Source organism: Pongo abelii, chromosome 12 (genome assembly GCF_028885655.2).
Source record: "Pongo abelii isolate AG06213 chromosome 12, NHGRI_mPonAbe1-v2.0_pri, whole genome shotgun sequence".
In the NCBI taxonomy this organism is placed as follows: Eukaryota; Metazoa; Chordata; class Mammalia; order Primates; family Hominidae; genus Pongo; species Pongo abelii.
Window position 1 is genome coordinate 68270427 of NC_071997.2, and position 16530 is coordinate 68286956.

At 35.8% G+C, this 16530-nt stretch overlaps 1 protein-coding gene across 2 annotated transcripts in view; it reads left to right on the top strand.

The window, feature by feature from the left end:
- Positions 1–16530, top strand: part of PELI1 (pellino E3 ubiquitin protein ligase 1) — a 59750-nt gene that overhangs the window by 14632 nt on the left and 28588 nt on the right. Inside the window, exon 1 of one of the 2 annotated variants that reach the window (XM_009237252.4) lies at positions 13600–15905. The exons of the other annotated variant lie outside the window; for it this stretch is intronic. The gene's annotated coding sequence lies outside the window, so the exon portion shown is untranslated. Of the gene's footprint in view, positions 1–13599; positions 15906–16530 lie in introns of those variants that run through there. 2 annotated transcript variants of the gene reach the window in all.

Sequence of the window (16530 nt, forward strand, 5' to 3'; positions counted from 1 at the left end):
TATATAGTTGAATCTGCTTAAATTTACAAGCTTTAGACTGCGACAATCATTTAGGCCTTTAGTAAAAATAAAAAGCACATCTGATTACTATTTAAAGTTTCTATAGATGATTTGCTCTCTCCCCCACCCTGTTCCCCATCACTTACTAATTTCTTTTTTCCGTTGTTAGTGTTTTATTCCTTTGTGGCAAAAGAATTTCCTTTGTATTAAGACAGTATAAAGACAAAAGATACAAAAACCTTATTGTGTTTGAGAAGAAGACAGATTTGAAAAACCAGAATTATCTATGAGGAAAAGTCTGTTTTTACCTTGGTTTTGAAACTGGATTCTGTGACCTAGTGTATTTACTTTTGGGGAAACAAACATACTTGAAATAGTTGTTATGTCAGTTAAGACACTCTATTGTGACAGAAACAACTCAAACAGGCTTAAAAGGGAAAAGGGAAATGTATTGATTTGTGTACATTGCTTCAGGATAGGTGGGGCTTAAAGAATGGCTTCACCCAAGGCTCTCATAATGTCATCAAGACTCAATTTCTGTACATTTCTTAGTGCTGCTTTCTTGGTGTTGGCTTTCTGATCCATCTGTACATGAGCATAAGATAGCTTCAATTCCCTTAGCACCTAAGCTTTAGTAATGAAATTTGTTGATAGCTAGTTTTTTAATGTCTTAAGCAGACTGTGCTTTTGGACCAAGAAATTCATAAAGAACCATGAAAATGAAGGTTCTCTCCTAGGTACTCAGGGCCTCAGGGAGAGAGAGGAGTAAAGGGTTATGAAGGGCAGTAACAGAGTCCTTACGTGTTGATTTCTAGAACTGATTTTAGTCTGAAAATGAAAACTCAGTTCTTACCAAAAAGGAAAATAAGTTACCCATTGTGTTTTACTCTTCCTTTTTAACACCCAAAGTATGAAATGAAATAAAAAATAATACATTATGGCCTCTAATATCATTTAGATAGTTTCTTCTATTTCCTGTGTTATATTACTGTGTATATGAATGAGCACATCTATTCCCAAAAGGCTTTAACATTCTATAGTCTCTAGGAAATTTTATTTTTTTCTTCTAAATTTCTTGAATAAATTTTATAGAAATATTTATGCCTTTTTTATGCACCAAATTAAAATGAAGACTTCGTAAGATCTAATTTAGCAAACTTTTTAATGTCTTTCCCTTATTTCTTCAATATTAAGTGCTGCAAAATGAGCAAGACAGTTTCTCCCTTGGAGGAGTGTTCAGCTTTAATAGAAGATAGCACAGGGTCATATGTAACTATAATATAAAACTGGATAAGGCCCATAAAAGAATTGCAGATAAACTATGGGAGCTCAAAAAAGATTATACCCAGTTTAGGGAATAAGGAAAAACTTTCAGACTGGGAAAAGAACATCAAATGGGCCTTGAAAATCTATATATATATAAATTATATAGAGAGAGAGTTGAGAATCATTTCTAACAAAGATTACATTGTGTCTCTGGAGAGGTAATCAGTGATTTGCATGAAAATAGTACATGCATTGCCTTAAAAAGTGCTACTTTTAATCTTCTATCATTTAAGAAATTCCTGTGACTTTATGTGGATCATCAATACAAGCAATTGTAGACTATATTATACATATTCTAAAATCAGCAATGTATTTGTTTGGTGTTTACGTAAGTCTTAGTGTGTTTTATAAATAATAGGATGGTTTGTTTAAAGTGGGCTTTTGAAGATACAGTGTGACTTTAAATGAATGGTCTTAGAAAACTTATAAATAGCGTAAATATGTACTGAAGAACATTTCATAATCACAAAAAAGAAATAATATGTCTCATGAATTATTAAGAATTTGTCTTTAAATAAAGTCCTCTTTTTGAAAAGGTATTAGGAAGAGGAATTAGACAAAACTTGTTTGAATATGGTTGTAATTGCAGTTTACTGAGTTATATATAAAAGAGCCCAATTAGTTTAAACAAATACAGTATCTGGGTTTATGGTATTCTGAGCCTCGTATTTTTTCATTGAATGCCAGGGGTATATTAAAATGCCTCCCTTTATGTTTCTATACAAAAGATTGTTCTGACAGTAAGTTTAAGTGATTTTCACAACTTATTGCTGTCTAAAAATTTCCCTTGACTTCACATTTTGTTCTGAATATGTTGGTTTCTTTCCTCCACCCACACAATGTTGAAGGCAAGGGAAGCAAGAGTCGCAAAGTAATACAGTGAATTTGAGAACCCTGGCTTTTTTTCAAAACAAAATAAACCTTTATTATAAGATTGCTTTTTATTGATACCAAAAAAGGGTGGCACTTTGGCAAATGGTCAGTAAGTGTATGAATAGCCTAATTGATTTAGCTGGAATGAATAAGAAGCTTTGCTATTTGTCCTTGTAGATAGTTGGCTCAGTAAACATTGTGATGGTGATAGACCAAATTTTCCATGGTGAAAGGTAAAACAGAACAGCAACAAAAAACCCACCAAACTTACAGATCCAAATATCAGCAATTTTATGTCTATGTCAAGGTCTTCAAAAAAGGAGCAGTGTGTTAATTAGGATCTCGTTTGAATTTCTATTGTGAAAAAATAATCATGTTAACTTACATAAAACCCAAGAGTCTGACAAATGTTACTATGTGAAAATATTAATAGAGGAGATCCTTGCTGAAAATTTAAAGCTGCATGAAATTCATAGATGTGTGTAGAAATTTAAACTTATCATATACTGCGCAGTAAACGCCAGTAAAGGCAGGTGGCATAATTAGGACAAAGATAACAGTAGAAGCAAAATAAGAATTTTTTAAAAACCTTGTGGATGTCACATTAGTCTGACTCAGTCTGTAACTCTAGTTAGAAATGTAAAATTTTAGGGATTTTTGGGGTACTATAAGAAATAGAAAAAGAGGGAATCCTCCCTAACTCATTTTATGAGGCCAGCATCATCCTGATACCAAAGCCTGGCAGAGACACAACAAAAAAAGAGAATTTTAGACCAATATCCTTGATGAACATTGATGCAAAAATCCTCAATAAAATACTGGCAAACAGAATCCAGCAGCACATCAAAAAGCTTATCCACCATGATCAAGTGGGCTTCATCCCTGGGATGCAAGGCTGGTTCAATATATGCAAATCAATAAATGTAATCCAGCATATAAACAGAACCAAAGACAAAAACCACATGATTATCTCAATAGATGCAGAAAAGGCCTTTGACAAAATTCAACAACCCTTCATGCTAAAAACTCTCAATAAATTAGGTATTGATGGGACGTATCTCAAAATAATAAGAGCTATTTATGACAAACCCACAGCCAATATCATACTGAATGGGCAAAAACTGGAAGCATTCCCTTTGAAAACTGGCACAAGACAGGGATGCCCTCTCTCACCACTTCTATTCAACATAGTGTTGGAAGTTCTGGCCAGGGCAATTAGGCAAGAGAAGGAAATCAAGGGTATTCAATTAGGAAAAGAGGAAGTCAAATTGTCCCTGTTTGCCGATGACATGATAGTATATCTAGAAAACCCCATTGTCTCAGCCCAAAATCTCCTTAAGCTGATAAGCAACTTCAGCAAAGTCTCAGGATACAAAATCAATGTACAATAATCACAAGCATTCTTATACATCAATAACAGACAAACAGAGAGCCAAATCATGAGTGAACTCCCATTCACAATGGCTTCAAAGAGAATAAAATACCTAGGAATCCAACTTACAAGGGATGTGAAGGAGCTCTTCAAGGAGAACTACAAACCACTGCTCAAGGAAATAAAAGAGGATACAAACAAATGGAAGAACATTCCATGCTCATGGGTAGGAAGAATCAATATCATGAAAATGGCCATCCTTCCCAAGGTAATTTACAGATTCAATGCCATCCCCATCAAGTTACCAATGACTTTCTTCACAGAATTGGAAAAAACTACTTTAAAGTTCATATGGAACCAAAAAAGAGCCCGCATTGCCAAGTCAATCCTAAGCAAAAAGAACAAAGCTGGAGGCATCACGCTACCTGACTTCAAACTATACTACAAGGCTACAGTAACCAAAACAGCATGGTACTGGTACCAAAACAGAGATATAGATCAATGGAACAGAACAGAGCCATCAGAAATAATGCCACATATCTACAACTATCTGATCTTTGACAAACCTGAGAAAAACAAGAAATGGGGAAAGGATTCCCTATTTAATAAATGGTGCTGGGAAAACTGGCTAGCCATAAGTAGAAAGCTGAAACTGGATCCCTTCCTTACACCTTATACAAAAATCAATTCAAGATGGATTAAAGACTTAAATGTTAGACCTAAAACCATAAAAACCCTAGAAGAAAACCTAGGCATTACCATTCAGGACATAGGCATGGGCAAGGACTTCATGTCTAAAACACCAAAAGCAATGGCAACAAAAGCCAAAATTGACAAATGGGATCTAATTAAACTAAAGAGCTTCTGCACAGCAAAGGAAACTACCATCAGAGTGAACAGGCAACCTACAAAATGGGAGAAAATTTTTGCAACCTACTTAACTGACAAAGGGCTAATATCCAGAATCTAGAATGAACTCCAACAAATTTACAAGAAAAAAACAAACAACCCCATCAAAAAGTGGGCGAAGGACATGAACAGACACTTCTCAAAAGAAGACATTTATGCAGCCAAAAAACACATGAAAAAATGCTCACCATCACTGGCCATCAGAGAAATGCAAATCAAAACCACAATGAGATACCATCTCACACCAGTTAGAATGGCAATCATTAAAAAGTCAGGAAACAACAGGTGCTGGAGAGGATGTGGAGAAATAGGAACACTTTTACACTGTTGGTGGGACTGTAAACTAGTTCAACCCTTGTGGAAGTCAGTGTGGCGATTCCTCAGGGATCTAGAACTAGAAATTCCATTTGACCCAGCCATCCCATTACTGGGTATATACCCAAAGGACTATAAATCATGCTGCTATAAAGCCACATGCACACATATGTTTATTGCGGCATTATTCACAATAGCAAAGACTTGGAACCAACCCAAATGTCCAACAATGATAGACTGGATTAAGAAAATGTGGCACATATACACCATGGAATACTATGCAGCCATAAAAAATGATGAGTTCATGTCCTTTGTAGGGACATGGATGAAATTGGAAATCATCATTCTCAGTAAACTATCGCAAGAACAAAAAACCAAATACCGCATATTCTCACTCATAGGTGGGAATTGAACAATGAGAACACATGGACACAGGAAGGGGAACATCACACTTCGGGGACTGTTGTGGGGTGGGGGGAGGGGGGAGGGATAGCATTGGGAGATATACCTAATGCTAGATGACGAGTTGGTGGTTGCAGCGCACCAGCATGGCACATGTATACATATGTAACTTACCTGCACGTTGCACACATGTACCATAGAGCCTAAAGTATAATAATAATAATAATAATAATAAAAAAATAAAAAAAAAGAATTTTTTAAAAACCTTATGGATGTCACATTAGTCTGACTCAGTCTGTAACTCTAGTTAGAAATGTAAAATTTTAGGGATTTTTGGGGTACTATAAGAAAAGAATCTGCTTTGGGGATGGGATGTGAGGAGAAAGAAATGTTTGTGGCAATTAAGATGTGTATAGTATATTTAAGAAGTACATTTGCAGTTCTAATCACTTAGTTCAAAAGGAGAAAATATATCATGTGTAACTTTATTTACTTTTAATACTATTATTATTATTACATGATTAAAAATAGAAAATTTTGAAAAATTCTAGAGGGTAAAAGTGTTATTTCTAATTCCATTAGCTCCTTTTAAGATAGGAACATTTCAATATTAGTCTCCTAGCACAGAATCTGAACCATAAATGTTTACTGAACTAACCTGAATTTTAGAAGTATCAGGGTGCAAAGCAGAATTATTTTTCTAGGTTTTAAAACTATACCACTGCTTCTTACCCCTATACACACCTTTGAATCTCAGTTTTGATACAAATAGGTTCTCAGTTTTGGGTGTGAAGAAAACTGGTTGATTTTTTTTTTAATCTACTAAATGTTGGCCAGAGCTGAAATTGCCTGAAAGGGAACTTGATTTAGCAGAATTCCTTCTTTTCAGAAAGAAGGACTTAGACTAAATTATATGAACGGGAGGAGCCTGTTTTTATCTGAGATGGTTGATTGGAAAAAGAATAGATAAACTAAGGTGGAGAGCTGATTTGAAAAAAGGAAAAAAGATAGTCCTGTCTAGTGGTCAGTCCTAACAGTGTGGTTAAAGGGGAGCTAAATCTCAACTTTCAGGGGTCAGCTGAGACAACCACCTAGATTTTCCAAGTTAGTTCCAATTTCAAGTACAGTAATCCTTTGACAACAAAGAAAAGAATTATAGTTAGCAAAATTGCAGTTGTCACAGTCAAGGTCTTGTTGGTAATAGAGGGTTGGGGAAAAAGTTAAAACAGCATCAAATGAATATATTTTTAACATAACAAAAGTTCCCAGGAGACATCCACTTCAAATTCAAGCCATGTTCATCAATGTTAAAAACCTTACTCTTCTCCCTGATAGTGTGAGGAAAAATAAAATAAAATAAAAAACAAGAAAACCTCACTCAACATTGTTTGAAAAACGTAACTGTGATGTTATGATCTACTAAAGCATGGTATCCCAACAAATTTCATACAGAATCATGCCTGTCTGAAACTTTAAATTTTTTGTAGAGACAAGGACTCACTCTGTTGCCCAGGCTGGCCTCAAACTCCTGTGATCAAGCAATCCTCCTGCCTAGGCCTCCCAAAGTGCTGGGATTACAAGTGTGAGCCACCTTGCTCGGCCTCAAATAAACTCTTAATGGCTTGGAATTTAACAGGTCTTGTGCTTTCATTCTCCTTTATTTTGTTGTTGTTGTTTAATAAATATCAGCACAAGTGTTACATAACAACCTGGACTTTTGCAAATTAATATGCATTAAGGGAATCTTTTTTCTGGTCTTGGTAGTCTATCCATCTTTCTAAGAGTATAAAGAGATTTTTCTTTACTATAAAGATGCAAAGAGGAGTTAATAATTGTCATACTTTTTGTTTACACCAAACTGAATTTTTTCAAGTAAGGTTTTATATTTTGGTACACAGATATTAAAAATCATAATTGAATAATTTTGGGGGGTTTGTTCCAGTCCACCTTCTCCTACTCCCCCCATCTCTAAGTAAACTCATACTCGATCTAATTTGTCCTTGTTCTCAATATCTAAAAATAGGAAGACCATATCTAACATCTACAGAGATTCCTTCTGATTAATTTTGTCCAGGCTAGTTTTACATAGTTTAATAAGCATCCTCCAGCTTTATATACAGTTTCTTACTTCTTTAACATAATTGCATTCCAGACATTTTCGTGCAACCCATTTTACTTGAGGAAAGAGCCACATTACTGATCTGTTCTTGACCCATTTACCCAGAGAAAAAGGAAGGGTGCAAACTCATCTTTGGTGATTCCAAGGATCCTGCCTTCCTTAGGGAAAGAGCCTTTCTCCTGGGAGAAATTAAGCCGTAATATGTGCAAATACTGAGGGAGCCCACATGAGCCTCCTGTATTCATCAACATAGATTTTCACAAATAAACAATAAAAAATTACCAAGACAAATGAGAATCAGTAACTAGAAAGACAACCAGTCTGTGTGTGCCTTTTGTGGCTTTCAATTTATAGCTTTCTTCATCTGTCTTGTCTTAATATATATGGCCCATCTTTCTCTCTCCACCTTTAGATTGACCTCTCATCTATCAGTTAATCTGTTCTGAAAGGTAACTCTATTTGAGATGACTTCCCAAGAGTTGGAAAAGTGAATTTTATGTGTGCTATACAGCCTATGTTTTGGGTCAGACTATTTCAATATTCCGCTCAAATTTGTCAAAAAAAGTAAGTTACCATAATGTAATAATAAACAGACTAAAAATTTAAAGTTGATATAGTACATTATTTTTGTCCTAAACATTGTTTCCAGACATCTGGCACTGGTTGGTTTATTTATTTATTCATGCAGTATGGAATGGTAGAAAGAACGCATGCTTAAATTTAGATCCCAGCTCTAGTCACTTAGTTTCTAAATGACCTTGAACAAATTATTTAGTCTAATTTCCTCATTTGTCATAGGACAATTGTAAAGATTAACATATGAAAGTTCCCAGTACCTACTATATACATGGGTGTTTTCTTCCCCTTTCTGAAACCTAAGTTTAAAGGGTTTTCATTAACTCTAGGATAAAGTTCAGTCTCTGTCCTGATTCTTAAGGCCCACTATTACAGGCGCTTCTTTACCTTTCCAGATGCATCTCACTCAGCTATTAAACGTTGATTCAGCACTTCCTGACAGTTACTGAGCTTACAAAGCCATGGTTCATGATTTCCACAAACTTACTTTTTATTTATCTCCTAACCAAACTCCAGGGAACCTACTGACTTACCCTTTCCTGAGAACACAATATACTTTTTACCGCTTGTCTTTTTTATCTTCATGCGATTGTTTCTTCCACCTAAACTGGTTTTTTTTTTCACTTATCAAAGTCCGGTCTGTCTCTCAAGGTCCAAATCGAATACCTCTCCTTCTATGAAGCTTCCTCTTGTTCCTCTTCCTCCTAAGTAGTAACACTTTTCTTTGAAGTCTTACAGTATTTATGGTCTTTTGCGTTAATATGATATCTGTTCTGTACTGATTTAATTTACATCCTTTTTTAGTAAACATAAGTACACAAATGTTTGGTATAGGGACGCATACCTTTTGCATTAGTTTGAATACTCCCATAACTTCTGACCTTATAGTGAATGCTCAGTAATATTTGTTGGGTTAGTAATTGTATTGTTGGTGACTCTAGATGCACTAAATTAAAAGTAGGGAGACCCGCTGGTCACGGTGGCTCATGCCTGTAATCCCAGCACTTTGGTAGGCCAAGGCAGGCAGATCACGAGGTCAAGAGATCGTGACTATCCTGGCCAACATGATGAAACCCCGTCTCTACTAAAAATACAAAAATTAGCTGGACATGGTGGCACATGCCTGTAGTCCCAGCTACTTGGGAGGCTGAGGCAGGAGAATCGGTTGAACCCGGGAGGCAGAGGTTGCAGTGATCCGAGATCACGCGACTGCACTCCAGCCTGGCAACAGAGTGAGACTCCGTCTCAAAAACAAATAGGGAGACCACAGCCCTTGGTTTAAGAACTGCTCCAACATCAAAGCAAATTAAACTGCAAAGAAAGCTCACAATGGTTATTAATAGAAGAAATCATTAATTAGCATTTTATGGAGAGTATAGGTTGAATATCCCTTAACCAGATCCTTGGGACCAGAAGTGTTTTGGATTTTGGAATATTTGCATATATATTATGAGATGTCTTGGGGATGGGACCCATAAAATTCATTTATGTTTCATATACACCTTATACAAATAGCTTGAAGACAATTTTATACAATATTTTTATTAATTTTGTGCATGAAAGTTTGTGTTAAGTACTTACATGTGGAATTTTCCACTTATGATGTCGTGTTGCTCAAAAATTTCAGATTTTGGAGCATTTTGCAGTTTCAGGTTAGGGTTGTTCAACCTGTACTAATCTAGATATTTCTATGGTGAAGGGATATCATCATCTGGTAATCTAGATATATTAGTTATTAGAAGATTTTGACTTCTAGCTATTTAACCAAATAGGACTATTAGCTAGCTAGAGGGACAGGCTAGGTAATTAATTAAAACATTAGGTATTTATATTAAATACCAGGCATTGGATTAAATACCAAAAATCTGTTGGTTTGGTAATGTCTTTGTCCTCAGAGGAATCAAATGAAACTTATTGGTCATGGGATTATATTGAGCTATGTATTTGAATATTCAGCTTACTTTGATGCTGTTGCTGTGGTATAATACAAAAATCTATTTGGTCTTTCTACCACGCTGTCTTCTGGCACAGAGTTCCTATAATGCTTAGAATTTTTTTGAGTAATAGGATGTCTTTTATTATTTATAACAACCCCCTTTCTGATCATAGTAGAAAGGTAACTTAGGGTGGGGCCCTGAGATGGCCTCAGGATGGGGCTGGTCACCAGAAGGACCAAAAAATTAAGACGGTTGGGACTTTTGTCTCACTCAGTGACCTCTGGGAAAGGGACAGAGGCCTGGAGATTGAGTTTTTGGATTGGTGAACACATCAAGTTGCTGGGAGGGTGGCATTCCTGGACAGGACATGGAAGCTCCACTGCCCTACCCTACCCGCGCCCCCATCCCCCCCACATACCTTGCCCTGTGCATCTCTTCCATTTGGCTGTTCCTGGGTTGCATTCTTTTTAATAAACCAGTAAACATAACAGAAGTGTTTTCTTGTTCTTCTGTGAGCTGTACCAGTAAATTATGGAACCTGAGGAGGGGGCTGTGGGAACCCCCAATTTATAGCTAGTTGGTCAGAGGTCAGGTGGTTTGGGACTTTGATTGGCATCTGAACTTAGGGGAGTCTTGTGGCATGAGCCCTTTAACTTGTGAGATCTGACACTAACTCCAGGTAGATAATAGTGTCAGAATTGAATTGATTTGTTAGATGCCCAATTGGTGTCAGAATTGGAGAGTTGGTGGTTGATGTCAGAGAGAACACTCATTGAACATGATGCAAGATTATCAGCAAAAACATAAACAAAAAAGCACATGTTTATGATTAAAGCTAGTCTGAAACAGATTATGAGATTTAAAATTCCAAACCTAAGTGTCAATTTCATAATTTCTGGTACAAAAAGCACTTCATTTGGGAAAGCTTTCAGTTTTGCTTGTGAAAATTTATCTTGTAGAATGTTCAAATGATTAGTTTTCCTCAGTTTCTCTGGCCAAGAAGTAGGAGTTAACAGTATCTAGAATTTTTAAAATTTATGTAGGTTATAAAGTTGCATAAGATCAGTAATATATTTGAATTCCAGAGGTATGTGCCAGCTTCCAGTGAACCTTGAGTCTATAGCAGGCTTTTGTTTTTAATGTGCTAGAGCTTTATTTGCTTGCTTGCTTCGCTTTATTGAGGTATAATTTTTATACCATTTATGTAAACACTTAAAGGGTACACTTCAGTGGTTTTTAGTATAGTCTCAGAGCTGTGCAGCACAGTCAATTTTAGAACATTTTCACCCAAAAAACAAATCTCATGTGATAGCCTTTAGCTATCATTCCCCAATTTCCTATTCTCTCCTCTTTCTTTCCCCTCCCAGGCAACCACTAATCTACTTTCTTTCTGTGGATTTGTTTTTTCTGGACATTTCATATAAATGGAATCATACAATATGTGATCCTTTGTGACTGACTTCTTTCACTTAGCAGAATGTTTTCCAGGTTCATCCATGTTGTAGTATGTATCAGTAATTCATTCCTTTTTATTGCAAAATAATATTCCATTGTATGGATATACCACATTTTGTTTATCCGACTGTTGATGGACATTTGGGTTGTTTCTACTTTGGGGCTATTATGAATATTGCTGCTGTGAACATTAGTGCACAGTCTGTGTGTGGACATAGGTCTTCATTTCTCCTGGGTATATAACTAGGAATTGAATTCCTGAGTCACATGAGAACTTAATGTTTAATCTGGAGGAACTGCCAGACTGTTTTCCAAAGTAACTACACCATTTTACTTTCCCACTAGCCATGATTGAGGACTCCAGCTTTTCCACATCCTTACCAATATTTGTCATTATCTGACTTTTTGATAATAGCCATGGGTTTGAAGTGGTCATTGTGGGTTGGATTTGTATTTCCCTAATGACTAATGAGCATCTTTTTATGTACATATTGGTTATTTGTGTATCTTCTTTGGAGAAATAAATGGATCTTTTACCGAATTTTAATTTCATTTATATTTTATTGAGTTATGAGACCTCTTTAGGTATTCTAGATATAAGTCCTTTATCAGATATATGATTTGCAAATAATTTTTCCCATTATGTGGGTTACCTATGGCAGTACTTTTGATACCTAACTTTCTTTTGTTTGTTTAAAGAGACTGCCAGGTAAACACAGCCCACAAAGTGGGAGTATGAACAGCCAATTTAGGGAGGCAGTGCTCTATCTGGTGAGCAAAAAGAAACAAATCTCCATGGTATGCCTTTCATTAAATTTTTGTCTAATTTTCAGCTTTTTCTTTGTGGTATAAAATTATAACAACATATAGAAAAGAGTGGAGCTAAAGTTTAAAACTTGGCCATCTCCTGTAATAATACACAGTACAAGGTAGGAGGAGTTACTTATTGGCTGACTGCTTTGTTCTTTAGTGCTTGTGGTATTGCCTCCAAAATTAATGAAACAGACTCCGACATAGGAGTCCCAAGATCAGTTAGCTAGCTGCACTACTTAGCCCTATGACTGTCATCAAATAACTTACCCTCTCTGAATACAGATTTTTCTCATCTATTATAAAATGAAATTGGAAGGAAAATTGAACAAATTGCACAGTATATTCTTTAAGGTTCTTTCCAGCTTTAAAATGTAATTATATAATACAGTAACACAGTGATTATTTTTCTTCTTAAACCTTGTTGAAAAATCTTAGGCCTAATGTACATTTTCTCAAAAGGATTGGAGTTAGATGGATTTGACAAGTAAAAAACTGGGCATGTGTCGATATTCAATACAAATGTACTGTAGAATAGCAAATGCCATCTGCGTGAATTTGCATTGTGGGATGGAAGAACGTGACCTAAGAGTCACCAGTGGAGTGGAACTAAAGGAAGAAATAATTTATGCACCTGCTGAGGGTGTGGCTAGAGGTAAAGGGACTGTGAGGAATGAGTCCTTGATTGCCTTCTTGGAAGTATTCAGAGATCATTAAAGAGGAAGGACGTTCTCAGAGGTCAGTGTGTCCAAGGGTGAAACAAAAACCTAATAAGAAAAATAGGTCCGTAAGAAAAGAAACATCTGAAAAGGCTTAGAAATTGTGAGGTAAGTACACTTTGTTTTGTTCGGTTTTTTTTCTGTAGTTATTTTTTTTTAAGTTTCAGAGTACTGAAAGTTTATCATTTTCCCTGAGCTCAACTGAGGTAATTGCTAGAGGTTCAGACATCGTAGAGGAAAATAAGAAAGTTTTAAGACTTTTGTAAGCCAAGCAGGATATGGAAGAGTAGGGGAAAGGTCATTGAGATTCAGGTTCATTTGCCAAAGTTTGGTAACTTTGATTCCCACCAAGAACACTACTTCAGGTTTTGGTTATGTTTTGTTTTTGTATTTGACTGGCCTCCATGATGTTATTAATTAAACACCATTGTAAATAAAGCATATATGAGAAGCAAAAAGAAAGTTGTCTTTTTTAAATATGTAGTTTTGAAAAGAAAAGCTTAGAAATTTTATTCTAACCCTTTTTTCTTTATGAATATGATTATTTGTCCCATTATAAAAATAGGTCATTATAACAACGGAGTTTTGCTCTTGTTGTCCAGGCTGGAGTGCCATGGTGCCATCTCGGCTCACCGCAACCTCTGCCTCCCGGGTTCAAGCTATTCTCCTGCCTCAGCCTCCCAAGTAGCTGGGATTACAGGCATGTGCCACCATACCTGGCTAATTTTATATTTTTAGTAGAGACAGGGTTTCTCCATGTTGGCCAGGCTGGTCTGGAACTCTTGACCTTAGGTGATCCACCTGCCTTGGCCTTCCAAAGTGCTGGGATTACAGGCATGGGCCACGGCACCTGGCCAGCTCATTATAATACTTAGAAAATATGGAGATTTTATCTTTAATGACTTCTTAGAACTTTCTAAGAAAAAAATATTTTCTCAAGAGATTATTTGATATAAACACAGATCTTTAAAGACATAAGGAATTTTTATACTCTCAGTGCTCTGTTTTTAATCATTAAGATGGTAATGATGATATAAGAACTATTGATATCTTGGTTTCCCTAGGGTTAAGCAGGAAATATACTTCCAAAGTTAAGAGAGTTGGTACGTTGGTCCAAAGAATGGCAGGACCTCAGGTTTTGTTATGGAATCAAGTATAAGGCATTGAGAGTCAGCTACAACTACATTCTATTTAGTATGAGTATTAAGTTTGTCATGTCCGGCTTCTTGAGCAATCTCATCAGCCTGGAATCACATGACAAGGCAGGATCATCAAATAGCAAACCCTAGAATATGCCCCGATCATTTTTGCAGGTATGTTTCCTGGACTGAACAGGTATCAACATTGGATATAAGCAGCCTACCTGCGCAGATTTATTTTGCTGTAACCTAAGTGGGCCTGCTGCCAGCACAAGGAGCAAAAGAAACATTAAACAGATTTACAGAACTGCTTCAGGGGATGTGACAGTTACAGAACGCTGGGAAGCAACAGAAGTAAACTTGTAGCTGTGTGATAGAGGGTGGTTCATTTTGTGCCAAGGCATTAAGTTACTAGGTACTATTATAGTGATGTTCTCTTAAAAATGATAGCCCTACTGTGAACCAGAACTATTGTCCTGTGGACACATTTTAAGAAGGCTTTGCAGATAAACTTAGCGCCACCAAAAGTATTTTTATACTACTTTTTTAAAAAAAGATACAATGTATTTATAGGTAGGACTTTGATTCCAATTAAGATCACCAAGGTCACTTACTGACTCTCCAGTCAGGTTTTATTAGCAATGTATTATTCAGTATAGTGTAATTGAATTAAGGCTGAAATTGTCTGGATAGCCATTTACTTAGGTGGCTGTGAACTATGGATATCAATACTAATTTTAGGGCTCTGCTGTAATAACTAGTAACTTTTTACAAAAGGGTTGAACACTTGAGGGCTACTAAATAACTTTAATAAAAGAATATCAAGCATCTAGACTCAAGTTGAACTTTAATGGGTGGAGATTATCGATGATTTACATGGGCAAATTATTGAACAAGTATAAACAGCATTTACTTGTGACTTAATTTTAGTATTCTTTTAAATAATCTTAAATGTAATTAATCAGGTTCGCCTTTGGCTGTTTGGAGGATTAGACTAGCTCTATGTGTAACCATTCACCATAAGAAAACACAGTTCTTTTCCTGAGACAGCATATGGGGAAATTTGGAGTAGCAGGCAGTACTTTCTAGAATGGAATTTACAAGTGGGATAATCTGAGAACAGCACATGTCAGTATGTAGGTGCTTTCCATAGCTATTTGATTGAGCTTGTCCAATCCCAGCTTACCTCTGGCTACTGCTGTAGTTTCTCCGTATTCATGAGCATCAAATGTATCTAATTTATTTTAAAGTTGTAAAGAATAAAGCTGGAAATAAACAAGTGTGATCAATTGAAAATGTGATTGAATGTTCACCTATTTTTATGCCTGGGATAATATAGTATTTTATAACCAGACCACAAAAATCAGTTTCACTTAATAGTGCTAAAGGGGCTTCTTTCTTTACATATGAATTGTATTGATTTTTGTGTTTTTTTTAAATGGAGTGTTGCTTAACAGATTGAGTACTATACTAAATCTGTAAAATAGGTTTACTAATATGAAAAGGTGCTTCAGTATCATAGTTGTACTTCTGACATTTATAGAATATTTATGTAGTTAATTCAGCCTGCTTTTTAAGAAATGGAATATCATTCTCTTTCTGGAAGTACCTTACTCTATAACTTGATATTAAGCCTGTGTTAAAAATTGCTCTGTGCTTCCTCTTACTTCCGTTTCTTCCCTTTTGGGCCACAGACTTCCTTAGGGAGGAGGTGAGGGAGAAGTGAATTCTCACTTCAGTCAGTGGAATCTAGAATTATGTAGTGTTTACCTATTTTGCATAACATAGGCCCACCCACACACATTATGAGGTGCTTAAGTGAAAGAACAGACAGCCAGCTATTCAGTGTGTGGTTCCAACTGTAACTGGCAGATGCTTTAATACGATATGGATTTTATTTTTCCGTGAGAAGGTTTTCTGTATAGCTTGTGGTGGTAACGATGAAATAGAGAGGTATGTGTTCTGTGGCTTCATTTTAAGTGTCACATTGTCAATGCTTCAGGTTAAAGTAAGCTTGCAAAAGGAATAATTTGAAGCATAATTCATCAGATCTTTTCTATTTAACTTTTCACGTTTACTTTTTCATATTCAGTTTTAGGAAGTATGTTGTATGGATTAAATTTCCTTCTATCTTAGGGAAGGAGTTAAATAAATCTCAAGCTCCAAGGCTTTTGTGTTCTTAGAGAATATTTACACTATGAATCTCATCTCTCATCAGCCTTAAAGCCTAAGAAATATCACTACAGGTGTCTATTGCCTGTTGATCACTGGTCAACAGAGAACTGAAAGCTGTTCATTTTTAAAATTTTTGCAATCCAATCTACAGTACTTCGGGCTTTAAAAAAAAAACAAAAACATGTTTTAGAACTTATTGTTGTTCATTGCTTACTTTTCCGTTACAAATTTGAGAATTATGTGTTGTTTCATAGCCAGAATGGTGATGCTGTCATTGTACTTTAGTTAGCTGTAGACGGCTTATTCAGAAGCATAGTTTTTCAGCCATAAATCTTTTCCCAAGATCTTCTCAAGAAAGAGATCTGGACCTTTGAGACAGCTACAATTTAATATTTAAATATTA